The sequence below is a fragment of the Mustela nigripes genome, chromosome 1 (assembly GCF_022355385.1).
Source record: "Mustela nigripes isolate SB6536 chromosome 1, MUSNIG.SB6536, whole genome shotgun sequence".
Lineage (NCBI taxonomy): Eukaryota > Metazoa > Chordata > Mammalia > Carnivora > Mustelidae > Mustela > Mustela nigripes.
The window spans coordinates 56,105,050-56,119,379 of NC_081557.1; the positions used below are offsets into that span (position 1 = coordinate 56,105,050).

A 14,330-nucleotide genomic window follows, 5' to 3' on the forward strand; every position below is an offset into this window, starting at 1 on the left:
CCAACACGAGAATGGATAAACTGTGACATGCCCATACAATGCAATAACTACACCAGAAATAAAAAGGAATAACCTACTAATGTATGCTACAACACAGATAAGTCTTCAAATAATTGTGCTGAGTGAAATAAGCCAGACAACATGCTATATGATTCCATTTATATAAAATTATTGAAAATGGAAATGAATTATGACAGATAGCACATCAGGAGTTGTGGGGGGGGGGACACCAAGGCATGGGAAGAAAAAATAATCAAGAGACAACAGGAAAGTTTTGGGGGTGATGGGTGTGCTCATATCTTAATAACAGTGATTGTTTCATGGATATACACATATGTCAAAACTATAAAATTAAATATTTTAAATATGTACAGTTAGTACATATCAATTAGACATCAATAAAAGTGTTTTAAAAAATCAAAGGAACACATATATATTGTTGTGTTTCCAAAATAAATTAATCATCATTACATACCATAGGCCCTTGAGACGGTAGACCCAGATATGTCCCTTATGTGTCCTCATTTGCCCAGATCTGTATGTCTGCTTATATAAATCTTTACAGTGCTTCACCAATTCCTGAGCCTCCTCAAAGATTTATAAAGGGTAATATTTAGTAGAGCATCCTTATCAGCATTTCTAAAGAATCCCTATTTCTAGAGTGTGCTCAAGGCCAAGAGGGATTTGACAAAGCAAATAACAGCCTATGTAATGAAAGGGAAATTCTTACTCTAAAACAAATGCACAGCATTCTAAGACAAATGGATAGATACAGTCCCATTATATTAAAGCAACCTCTTTACACATATCACAAGGTCATTTTAAGTGAAGAAACACTTGCTTTTTAGAAACCCAAACTTAATATTGGATTCATGTTAAGGACATTCCAACTCCTTATTAAGTTCTGTGATATCTGTACCAGAAACTTCTGCAAAATTGACTTCACTGTTTAAGGAAAGGACTCTCCTTAAAAGAGGGGTCTCCTCTGCCTCCTTTCTACTCCATGTAAAATGTTTCTTGAATTATTATGCAAAGAAATGTTATTAAATATGAAACAACACTAAAGTGAATACAACTTGATTTATTCATTTTAACTAATTTCCTTCCTGGAAAAATATTAAAATAAAATTTCAAGATGACAGGAGACAGTCACGACCAAGACAGGCAAGTTATATATCCTCCAATAGCTACTTGTATCTATATAATACCTGTTCCAGTGTTCCAATAATCCCAGGTGATAAGTAGGAAAGGTATCAATCTTCACATTTCATTTTAAAAATAAAAGTCTCCCATAAGGGCGCCTGGGTGGCTCAGTGGGTTAAGCCGCTGCCTTCGGCTCAGGTCATGATCTCAGCGTCCTGGGATCGAGTCCCGCATCGGGCTCTCTGCTCAGCAGGGAGCCTGCTTCCTTCTCTCTCTTTCTCTCTCTCTCTCTCTGCCTGCCTCTCAGTGTACTTGTGATTTCTCTCTGTCAAATAAATAAATAAAATCTTTAAAAAAAAAAAAAACTGTCCAATAATTTATTTAAAAAAAAAAAGTCTCCCATAAATTCACATGTTAATTGACTTCAATTTTTAAAAAAAATAGAGGAAGTCCTCCTTCAGTCTCTCCTGTTCCTTCTCCTTTTATGGTGTGTTCTTCTGCACCTTTAGTTTTTCCTATGTTCATACAGATAGGTGTAGACGTTGGAGTGTTTCAATTCCTACATCACTCTTGACTTTGTATTGCTCCCCCAACACACTGTACTTTTAAGGCCTACTCTGGGTCTTTGCTTAAATATTGGTTCCAGTTCTTGTAATACTGTGTTTCTACTGATAAATTACCACTTTTCTATGGATTTTCTGATCCCCTCCTTTGCAGATTTAATTACTTCCCCTAAAGACTGGTATTAATAGCTCTTAATATATACTGTTTTCCTTGCCCTTTAAACACACATATTTCTAAATGAAAATACTATTGTATAATAGGTATTCTTTACATATATTTTTCTCTTCAACTAGACTGTAACTACTACATGGTGGACTAAATATGATCTAAATTGTTAAAAATTTCCTGGAGAAAGACAGACCTGGTATGAATGCTAGCTCTATCTGACACATCTAGGAATCTGGTTTTGGACAAGTTACTTTCTAGAAGTCATCTTACTTTATTCATATATGAAATAGAAATCATGACACCTAGCTTTATGGACTATGTTCAAGAAGATACAATGAAATACTGTATGTAAAGCATGTCTGGTACATAATATATGTTCAATAAATGATAACTAATGTCAATGCTGTTTTATTGCTGTTATTGCTTTTGTGGTCACAGCTGACACCCAGGAAATCAAAATGTGTGTGTGTGTTTTTTTTTTTTAAAGATTTTATTTATTTATTTGACAGACAGAGATCACAGGTAGGCAGAGAGGCAGGCAGAGAGAGAGAGAGGAGGAAGCAGGCTCCCCGCTGAGCAGAGAGCCCGATGCGGGGCTCGATCCCAGGACCCTGGGATCATGACCTGAGCCGAAGGCAGAGGCTTTAACCCACTGAGCCACCCAGGTACCCCCAAAATGTGTTTTTGAAGAGCTTCCAGTTACTCTCCAGGTGGTAACTCCTTGCAGATTTTCAGGCAGAAGAATATTACAGAGATCATGGGACACTATTCCCCAAAGCAAACTGACCCTCACAAACATATTGGTGTGATGTGACAGAGGCTGCTATAGTGCAAATGAAGAGAACTGCAGCCACAAAAGCCATCTGGGGTCTTCTAAGGCATCAAGCCCACAGGAGGTAATGAAAACATACATCACCCGTTAACCTTTTAGGCCACTGGACTATTTAACATAACAGGAGCATAATGGCTTTCCTAATGTGTCAGAAATTCCCTACTCCTGTCTACAGGTAGTTCATCAAATTGCTCCATGCTTATTGCTTTAATCTGCATTTGGCTTCAATATGCCCTATATGCCTAAATCTTTTCTCCCGAAACCTTCAAGACCCCAGGAAATTATTGTGCCTGAATGCCATACTCACTAAGTGACAAAGACCCTGAATGTTGAAAATCAAGCCTGCTACACTACAGAAATAAAAAGGAGAGAAGTCATGTTAAAAATAAACAGTTTCAAAGATTTCAAGAAAAAAAGTCAATGCAATTTGCAACTTCATTTGTTCTACTGACAAGCTGATAAAATGTTGGTGGTACAAATGCATCAGGAAATTTGACACAAATTGAAAGTGACTACACATTCCATTATCCCAAACTCCCTTGGTAATGGAAAATGATTGTTAAAGACAGCTTCTAATATGTCTTAGACGTAAAAGGCTGTCTATGGGAAATAATACCCTCGATTATCAGGAAAGATAAGTATTCAAAAGGAGGCAAGGACTGCCATGATTCTGTGATCCAAGCCTCACTATTCTGATTATTAGCTGCACAAACAATTTCATTAAAAGATACTAAAATATACAAAGAAAACTGTTATCAATGAAACATTTAATAATTGGGATATAGAATGAGTCATTAATAGGAAAGCCAATGCAGACAGTCAAAAATTAAAGCTTGCTAAGATATTTTTTGCAATTTTTCTAAAAGATTGTTAACATATATTTAAATGGCATTCTATTCATGGAAAATCATTATTTAAAAAATATTTAAAATATGGCACACAAAATTAAGTTTTCTCTAGAAACTTCTGAAATTAAAGTGTAATTAGAAACTAGAACATGGTCTTTTTAACTTACTTCATTTTTTTAATAATGTGGCTTTGTTAACATTAGTATGTTATATCTTATGCATAAAATGATTATACAATCAAAGTGCCTAGATTCTTAGGAGTTAGAGAAGATACAAGGATACAAAATGTTTATGCTAATACAATAACATCCTATCAGAGTACTTATTTTCTTTCTCTTACAGGGAAAACTGGTCTTAGAGAAATTAAGGGCTCTTCCCAAAGCCACCCAATAATAAGTGATAAAGTTGGGGTCTGAATTTAAGTATGCCTCACTTGAGAGACTCAAATATTTTCTCCTATGTCATTTCTTCTAATAAAGTCTAATCCTGTATTTTATTTAATTCTGAATGTTTCTACTTTATATAATCCTTCATAATCATTTATTAATTCAAAAACCATCTTCCAATTCATGAATATAAAGAAAACACTCAATTCATTTAAAAATATTTACTGAGAATTTACTAGTCCCTAAGTATATGCTTATTAGTAGCCCTTCATCAAATGCCATAATACAACAACAGTAATCATTCGAACAACTTTAATCACAAGTAAAAGCAACTCAACCCAATGGGATGCCTAGATGACTCAATAAGTTAAGCGCTGGCCTTAGGCTCAGGTCACGATCCCAGGGTCCTGGGATCAAGTCCTGCATTGGGCTCCTTGCTTAGAGGGGAGCCTGCTTCTCCTTCTCCCCTCTGCAGCTCCCCCTGCTTGTGTTCTCTCTCTCTAGGGCAAACAAATAAATAAAATCTTAAGAAAGAAAGAAAAAGAAAGAAAGAAAGAAAGAAAGAAAGAAAGAAAGAAAGACAGACTAACTCAACCCAAACTAACTTAAACAGCACATAGAGATTTATTGGCAGGTCACTGGCGATGTTTCCCTAAGTAAAGGAAGAATTGCAGGAGCCAGAGCATCTTTGGGTCTCTAAGAGATTAGGCTTGAGCCAATTCTCACCATGACTCTCCATCTCTCACCGCTACATCTATTCAGCCTTCCCCATGTGATGAAAGACATGGTCTCTATAGCTATGAAGTCACATCATGACAGTCTGAAAAGTGACAAAGTTCCCTGCAGATTAGCATGTAAAAACATCAGTGAAGGGAGTGCCTAGGTGGCACAGTTGATTAAGTGACTGACTCTTGATTTCAGCTCAGGTCTAATTTGAGGGTCATGAGATCAAGCCCCATGTTGGGTTCTGATGCTCAGTGCAGTCTTGGATTTCTCTTTCCCTCTCCCTCTGCACCTCGACCCCTGTTGTCTCTGTCTCAAAGAAAGAAATAAAATTTTAAAAATAAATAACTAAACAAACAAACAAACAAAAACATCAGGGAAGGATTTACATGGCCAGCTAGGTTCACATAATGATCCATTATCAATCAGGCCAGGGTGATGAAACATTATGGTTATAACCCACCTCTATCATCTAGAAAATGGATATTTTGGTTGGGAGTTCCATAAGAATTATAGGATTGCAGTGGAAGAAAAACAGTTTCCTAAAGAAATAAGCCAGGGAACTGTTACAAGTAGAGTATCAGGAAAGTAAACTGGGTGATCAGAATTGACAGACATCAGCAATATATATTTGCTAACATTTGTTGAACATGTACTACATGACTGGTATTAGTCTGAACATACTAAATGTATTATATTATTTCATCTTCACAATAATCATAAGAAATAGGTTATATTTTTATCTCCAATAAAGTTTAACAAATTAAGACTTAGAGAAATTAAGTAAATTGCTCAAGGAGGTATGGCCAGTAGCTAGAAAGGTTGGATGGAACATAATGTCTGATGTAGCTCTTACAATCATTCTGTACCACCTCCAAGTTGGGAACTGCTGTTCTTTTTTATCCACTGAGACACACAGCATGATTTGTACGTCCTAGGTATCCTTCTTTGTGAATAGTTTAGTTTGTTAATGTCACTAAAATATATTTCAAAGCAAACTGCATGTATCAGATGTATCTATAAGACAGGAAAATGAGTAGGAATATCATACTCATAATTTCGATCTTTTTTATTTTAGTGAAGCCACTGGATTAATTTAAAACAAACAGCAACATCAGCATGGGTAATCTTCTTTATACTTGGGCCAAATATAATGCTCCAAACCCTTTCCTATAGACTGCTGCCAAAGCAGGTATTTGTCTCTTTTCGAAATTAAACACTTGATAGTTTCTACCTTTAACCTCTATGCTGATTTAGTATGTATTCATTCCTGGGTTGAATTTCTTTCTTTTGATCTTGTTCACCAATCCCACCAGCAAATGTTATGCTGAGACACCTCTCTTTCATCCATGGTACTGATGTTATCATACTACTTACCACAATAGAGTCCATACATTATCTATCTGATATTGTTGTTTAATGTTTGTTATTCCATTAGAATAACAGGGGTTGTGTCTACTTTATTCATCATTGAATGCTCAGTGGCTAGCCAAGTGTTTGGTAGGTAGAAGAGTCAACCAACAGGTAATCCTGAATGAATAAATGTACCCATATTTTAATATATGTAGCACATATTTTTTCTAATCTGAAGTCAAATTCTGTTATTATTATTGTTTTGTTTGATATTTAAGGTCAAGATAAAATGTCTTAGGACTAATATGACATTTTCCTACTTTCAGCTTATTTGTCAGATGGAAACATACTGAGATTTGTTCATACCACCCTGTCCTTGCTCATACTGTTTCCTTGGCTTACATTGTCCAACTTTTGCTTTCCTGCAGGGTAATTCTTAGTCTCCATTCTAGAATTTTCTATCACCACATCATCTATAAATCTGTTTTGACCTCCCTATGGTAGTTTCTTCTCCACTCATGTTTCTATGGTGCAATTCTATTAATGCTCTTATCATCTGTCACTGTTATAAGTTTAAATGCTCGTATCTTAGAGAATGGATGCTGTCGCTGAACATGACTTCATATTCCTGGAAACTAACAGAATACTTGGAACATAGTGCTATTTTCATGTTCATCATTTTTTTGATCAATAGAACCTTATTTCTTGTGGAATTCATCTAAAAACTCTTTATCAGTGGCCTTACCAGAGAACCACATTCTGAGTATAGCAATAACTCTGATGTTGATGGGATTTAGCTGTTTAGGAGCTGAAAGTACACAACTCCTGAGAAAAAGCCAGTTTGCTAGAGTAAAGGCAAAACTGTCCAAGAACGAAAGGATTGGGGTTGGGGGGAAGAGGGGAAGAATTATTAAAGGTATGACAAAGGAAGTTAAAACTCAAGATAGGAGTATGTATTTTTTCAATATTGTGCAAATGTTCCCAACCAAAACTTACCTTCTGGGTGTGAATTTCCCTGGCCAATAAACTACTCACCTTATATTTTACTTCTATCTTTTCCAGATTTTCAATACCATCTATCCTTTTCTCACCTGCCTAGGCTCTTATTTGGCATCCAATGTATGACACTAATCCCATGACAAAATGACTTTGTAAAACAGGATATGTAAGAGAAGTATTTTACTAATGAAAGATCACATTGAAATGAACAATAAAGTATAAAACACAGTGACTTATGCTTAGGGAGGCAGCCAGAGAATCACACTGGAATCACACCAGAATCACACTGATTAAGGTTCATATTCTGACTGCCATTTACTGGTTGTGAAAATTGTTTATTAACTCTCTGAGCTCCAGTTTCCTCTTCTATATGACTGGATAATACCTACTCCGTACGGTGACTGAGAAGAAGAAATAAAATAACATACAGAACAACTGATGAATACATGCTCAGTAAGTGTGTTCTGAATTGAGTTGAATTAAAAGAAATTTGTATGACCTTACATATTTATCTCAACCCATTCAAGTAATATCCCATTTAAAAATGTTAGGAAATTAAATTTAAATAAGTGAATTAACCTTTCCAAGGTTTCCAAGTTAATAACTGGTACAATGAGGATCAAAATGCAGGAAGAAAAAAGAGAAAATGTACTTAAAGGGATGTATTGTAACAATTACCACATCAGAAAGACTCTTGAGCATATAGACAATAATACAGTATGACATATGAGAAAAATACTTACAATATTTACTCTGTAAATAGTGATTGATAATAAACTAATATACATTCACCAAATAATGAATTATACTTGATTTCAAGCAGGGAATGACTAATTCTTATCTGCTCCATCACTTCTGTTAAAACAAATACATGGTTATGCTCAAAGTGATATCATCTCTGATATAGAAGTTTGAAGATCTAAGAGCTATTATTGTGTGCAAGGTGCTAATACATCTTTTTGGAATCTCAGGGCATTTTTTGGAGGAGAAACTTGATGGAGCTTTGTAAATAATCCTAAATTTAGAGAAAAATAATTTTTAAAAAAGATAACCTCAGGTTAATGAGACAGTGGTTTCAAGATCCCATTCCACTCCAAAGCAGGCTTTCCCTAACTCATTAGCAATCTAAAGTTTTCAGGGTAGTTTAAACTTGATTTTGGAAAATTAAGTCCATCAGCAGCAGGTATTTTAGAGAAGTATTAACAGAAGCCTGGGTATTTCTGTAGCTCTGCTCCTGGAAGCATGTGCAGATTCTGAGCTCTTTTCCTTCACCCTCCACTTGCAGTAAGGGAAGCCTGAGGCATTTTTCAATGAAGTGGCTCTGGGCAAACCCTAAGGGTCTTCCTGCTGCGTGTACCTAATAAAGGGAGTTGAGTAGGAGGTAGTGAAACTGGAGAAGATGAAAAGTGGCACTACAGAAGGCTCCCTTTAACTCTCCAAGTATGGAGGACCCAGTAAACAACAATCAGAACACATATGCCCCCTTGCCAGTGCCTATGATCAGCTGGTCAAACATTGGTGACCCCTGATTGTACTTGGCAGCCTGGAAAATCGCAACAGAGGCAGAGTTAGTCAGGTGACCTTCAAGAGTATTCAAGTCAGAATTTTCCAGAGTCAAGCCTACAATTATATCCCCCATTTGATATTGCTGCCTCTCAGGACAAAATAAAATAAATGACATTTGATACAAGTTGTTCATTCCCAATCACCTACACTTTTCGGTACCTCTTACAGGTAAAGCCAAACTCCAGTTTTCATAAACAGCCAACTCAGTACTCATCTGGACAAGTGTGGTACCCAGGAAAAATGAAAGATCTCCAGACTGTGCTCCTAGTAGCTATGCTAATCTGGAGAAGATAGCACGTTGTTATTAAAGAGTAAAGATAAGACATGTAAAGTATCTAGCTAGTAGAGCAATGTCTGATGCACCACTAGCATTTAATAATAATAGAAAGTATAAGGTATTCCTTTTGCTACATATTAGTTCCTTTGCTCATTTATTCCTTTGCTCATTTTGGTAACTTGCCCTTTCATTGTCCAGGCAGAGAGGATTCTGTTACTCCTTTCAAGTGTAACTACTGCAAATGTGTTCTTGCCTTAGCCTCTTCCCAGATGCTGAGCTGTCTAGAAACCCAGCTTCCAGGTGTATCCCTTTATCCATATAAGTGTACATCTTCCCCCTTCCCTGGCTCTCCCTCTACTATGTAGATGGATGCAAATATCCCTCTGCATCTCACTTTCCAATCTCAAGGCCCTTTAGTTTTAAGAACCTGAAGATTCTCAAACAGAAATCATCTCACCATATATTAACAGTAATGATTTCTGTTTGACCATCAAATGAGTCCATTTTTAATTAAAGTGTAAAGCCTGACAAACTCTAAAAATATGTACTGCAGGGACGCCTGGGTGGCTCAGTTGGTTAACCGGCTGACTTGGGCTCAGGTCATGATCCCAGGGTCCTGGGATCAAGTCTCCCATCAGGCTCCCTGCTCAGGGGGAAGCCTGCTTCTCTCTCTGCCTCTGCCTGCCACTCTGCCTGCCTGCTTGTGTGCGCTCGCGCGCTCTCTCTCTCTCTCTCTGACAAATAAATAAATATATATATAAATGCTGCATTTAAAAAAAATAAAAAATATGCACTGCAGACAAGAAAAAGAGTACATTATTAAGATTGGCAAATTAAAAACAAACAAACAAACCTTTGCAACTTCAAAAAAAAAGTTATCAGAATTTATGTCAGAAGAAAGAATTTTTTTTTTTTTTTTTTTTTTTTTTTTTTTTTTTTTTATGGAATCCTGAATTAGAATCCTGGCTCTTCCATTTTCTAGTTAAGAGACAGAGGGGACAAGTCAAGTCAGCTCATTTCTCCCAGCTGATATTCCCTCCCCTGTGAATGAGGTTAATGAATGTTTCCTTTCCGGGCTAGAGGTCAGGAGTTTTTTATAAAGACATACCAATGACAAACACTTACAGGCATGAACCCTTAGTATGTATCAGCATGTTAAAGCACTTTCCATGATACATGATACCTTATATGAGAAAGAATATTTATGTCCCCATTTAACATAGGAAAAACTGAGGCTGTATTACTATTTTATATAATTATATTATAAGTACAAGTACAAATCACTTTTTAACCAAAGCATGCCCTGTAATGTTACTTATGAATTATTATTATCCCTTCAAAAAGTTAGTGAACATAAGATTTACAAAGATCCATGTTTGGTTTCTCTCAAGGAAATGACGTTGTCATTCTGTGCGCCCCACCCCCTTCCCTCCACTGCTAGGCTTCGCAGGTGTACTGTCTACACTTGCGGACTCCACTTAGGTGTGACTCTTCCTTCCTTATGCTCCTGCAATCTTCATCTCATCCCCACACCTCCCTGAATCAGGAAGAAAAGGGAAATAATGTTTCTATTAAAACAATAAGGGGACCAGAATTGCATCATTTCTTAATTAATTGGATGGTGCCTATCCTTCTCCTCTCCTAATTACATACTTCTCTTTTCATTTCCTACTTGTGATGAGAATCTACACTCTTAAATAAAATCAATATAAAATTTGAGTTGATTGAGTATCAACTTTACTTTAAGGGAAAATGGCATTAGTTCACTACACCAGCTCAAAAAAGAACTTCAGGGTTACAAGGATTAAGTTAGCTTATTCTTGATTTACTCCACACATCTTTACTGAGCAATGCTAAGTAAGTACTGGGCATAAATCAGTCAATAAGAGAAATGTGCTTTCTGTTCTCATGGGACCACACTAGCAGAGGAGACAGACCTTATCGGTGTCATTGATAAGCGGGGGTGGAAAGTATGTATCTGTGTCTTATTTCACTTGATAGTACTGTGTAGTAGTGGTTATGGTTGTGACAATAATGTCTCATCTTTATTGGTGCATATTATATGCCAGACCTTGCAGGTATGAACTCTTTTAACAACTGTTCTAAACTGCAAGACTGGTTATGTCACTTTCCGATTTCCGTGGTTCTTGGCAGATCCAGATTAATGGGTAAACCAGCTGGGCATATGAAGGACATTAGAATATCCACAGGGCACTAAAACGTCATTGGAAGTACTTGATGGGGAAAGTCATATTTATCAGAACTCTTTTTAAGGAGAAGACAAAAAGTGGTTGGAAAAAGTAGTTTATATGGCTGCTGGGCATGGAGGGTAAAAATCTTCAGCATGGAGGCTTAAGTGTTAAGAGTTACTCTCTAAAGTGCCTTCAAGAGAAGACGGGTTCTGTTAACTTCCACCTTTGTACATCTTTGTCAAAAGGCAGTGGGCATGATGAAAACAAAAAATGGGTTACTCTCTACATCTGATGAGAGACTGAGCACTGTCAATGTCCCTGGCCAATCTCTCATGCAATCCTCAGAGCTTCCTCTAAACATATGTTGTACAGAACTCAAAAACTGTGATTAAAACAAAGGTGAATTATTGTTCTTCTAAGTCATTTTCATTCTTTAGACATGCCTTGAACTTCATAATTATATCAAATAACTTCTTACTTTACAAATCCTTCCTATTCTATCCTTAACTGCTACCATCCTGTCTCTGTTTATGTCTGCACACCGCTACTACCACTTCACCAATTTCTTTTCTAATTATTTGTTTATCTGACTTCACCATCAAATATGAGTTCCGTAAGTATGGTAATTTGTCTTATTCATCTTGGTACTCCATTGCTAATATCCTGAATAATGTATATAGGTGTAATATATACCAGGTAACAATTTTCTACTGAAGGAAAAATCACAGTAACTTCTTTACTAAGTCACAGCTACTGCATCTAAGAAAACTGTACGTACAGGTCAGACATTCGATAAATATTTGTTGAATGTCTATATGATCATCTGATCCCTTGTTCTGCTAAATAATGTTCATTTCCTCTAATAAGGCAAATCATTTTTTAAACTTTCTTTGGATAGTCTTTTTACTATTCTTGTATTTCAGAACATTCCGAACGGTTTAGTTTCAAAATTCTGAAGTGTGTTAAAAATGTTATTTATAGACTAATTGGCAAAGCCATATAAATGCCATGATAGCAGCTCAATTTCTGGGTAGAGTCTTGTTTGGTTCATCATAATTTGACAAGTTGGCATGCATGAGGTTAATGAGAAAATTCATTTTATCTGACAGAGTAGGCATTTAGGAGAGCAAAAGTGACACTAATAAGGAATTACATATTATACATATTGCATAGTCTTTGTAATTTTTCTTAATATATAATGAATGGTTTGCTTTGCTGAACTCTAGTTAAAAAGAGAAAGGGCAATACCCGGGACTTTTAAAGAAAAACAGAATGTCTTAATAACTTCATGTTCAAGGCACAAGTTCAAAGTGATATCCCAGATGGGCAAACATGGACTTGACCACCTGCCTACTGTGGAAGCACACAAGAGAACTGAATTATTTGTCCACATTACTCTGAAAATAATTGTTTACAGTAATCATACCAGGTATATCCCACTAGCACTCATAAACATCCTTCTAAAATAAGCTAACAATACAAATACAGGGAAATAACCCTTTTCCTATAGGCAGTGAGTAGAGATCAAATAACATTACTGTTATGCCCACCAGAAGGAAAAATTCAACAAAATTTCCTCTTTAAATATTTGTTGGTGCCTACTATATGACAAGCACTGTACAAGGTGTTAGAGAAACAGCAAAAGGCAGACATAATGTCACTGCCCTCAAGGAACACACAATCTAGTAAGAAGAGCTTACATTCCTGAATGTTCCAGGGTGAGAACATTTGCCAGTGAGATTTAGCAAGTGAATGTTGTCAAGAGACAAATTTGTTCTTTCTGAGTATATTGGATGCCCAATTAGTTCTATGAGGATCTCTGTCCTGACATGGGTTATTCCCTAAGAAACTGAAGAACAGAGATAGTCTCTATGTTAAACACCAAGGTCTAACCATTTCCCAACCTGGCAAAAGTTTTATAAGTCCAACTTCTTGTGCTTGTCATTAATGGTCTTGCTTACCACTTCTAGTACCAGTGTGTGGACATACTTCGCAAAAAAATCACACACACAAAAAAGAACAAACAAAACCAAAACAACAAAAAACCCACTGTACACGTAAGGGGCTTGAGATCACTGTATTTAAGTATTTAAATATTAATCAGTAGTAGGCTCAGAAAGGATTGTGGAAGAATGGCTCTTCCCTTTCCATGTGGTGGCAGCCATCAGCTCAAAGGTAAGCCAAGGTAAGCACTTTACAAGTATATCCAGGAGCTATGGAAGAAGAAGCAGTCTGATGTAATGTGCTTTCTTCTCAGGATGCCCTGCTGGGAATACCACCAGCTCTCTGCCCTCCACGGGGCCCCCTGTCTAACCTAGCCCAATAAAGTATGCAGACTGGGATACCAGGCCAACCAAGGTTATATCATATGTCAGATTCATGTGTGATATGGTGGTTGCAAATGCCTGGTTCCTAAGGGTGCTACCTACAACAAGCCTGTTCATCACAGTGTTAACAAGCTAAGGTTTGCCTTCAGCCTTCAGCCTGTTGCAGAGGAGTAAGCTGGACACTACTGTGGGGTTCTGAGAGTCTTGAATTCTTACTGAATTGGCAAAGATACTACCTACAAATTCTTTGAGGTTGTCCTCCGTGATCCATTCCTTAGAAGTATCAAAAGAAATCCTGACACCTAGTGCATCAGCAAACCAGTCCATAGCACAGAGAGATTCAAGGGCTGAAATCTATACACTGCAAGAACAAACGCCTAGGAAGGGCCACAAATTCTACCACACTATTGTTGGTTCTTGCCAGGCAGTATTGTGAAGACACAATACTCTCCAGCTCCACCATTACTACTAATACAAGAAATGTTTGTAAAATTCTTACTTAATAAACAACTTAGGGTAGTAAAAAATAAATGTCAAGCCATAATAACAATATTTAGCATTTATATTGAGATTCCACTATTTACAATGTGCCCTCACAGTGCATAATCTTAGTGGCTCTCACCTCTAGCTGTGCCTCAGACTTACTCGTATGGGTTGTTAAAATCACCAATACCTAAACCCCAGACCAACAGATTCTGATTCATTAGGTCAAGAACGGTATTTTTAAGCAGTTTCATGGATGATCTGGAATTGCAGACAAGATTGAAACGTGTGGCTTTATGTCATGTTTTTCCATAGTGTTCCTGGGAAACAGGCTTTATTTATACTCCATGTGCGTTCACTCCCTTATGCTTAGATTGTTTCTCCTAAGGCACCTTCCATCTACCCAGTCATCACAAAGGCAGATCAAAATCATACATGAGAACCTTGAGCATACCTCTGATCTCACCTT

The 14,330-nt window shown here is 36.8% G+C and overlaps 1 pseudogene; it reads left to right on the forward strand.

Moving 5' to 3' along the window:
• The window catches only part of LOC132017792 (large ribosomal subunit protein eL15-like), a 32,013-nt pseudogene extending 18,163 nt beyond the window's left edge, over positions 1 to 13,850 (forward strand).
• The last annotated feature ends 480 nt before the right edge of the window (positions 13,851 to 14,330 follow it).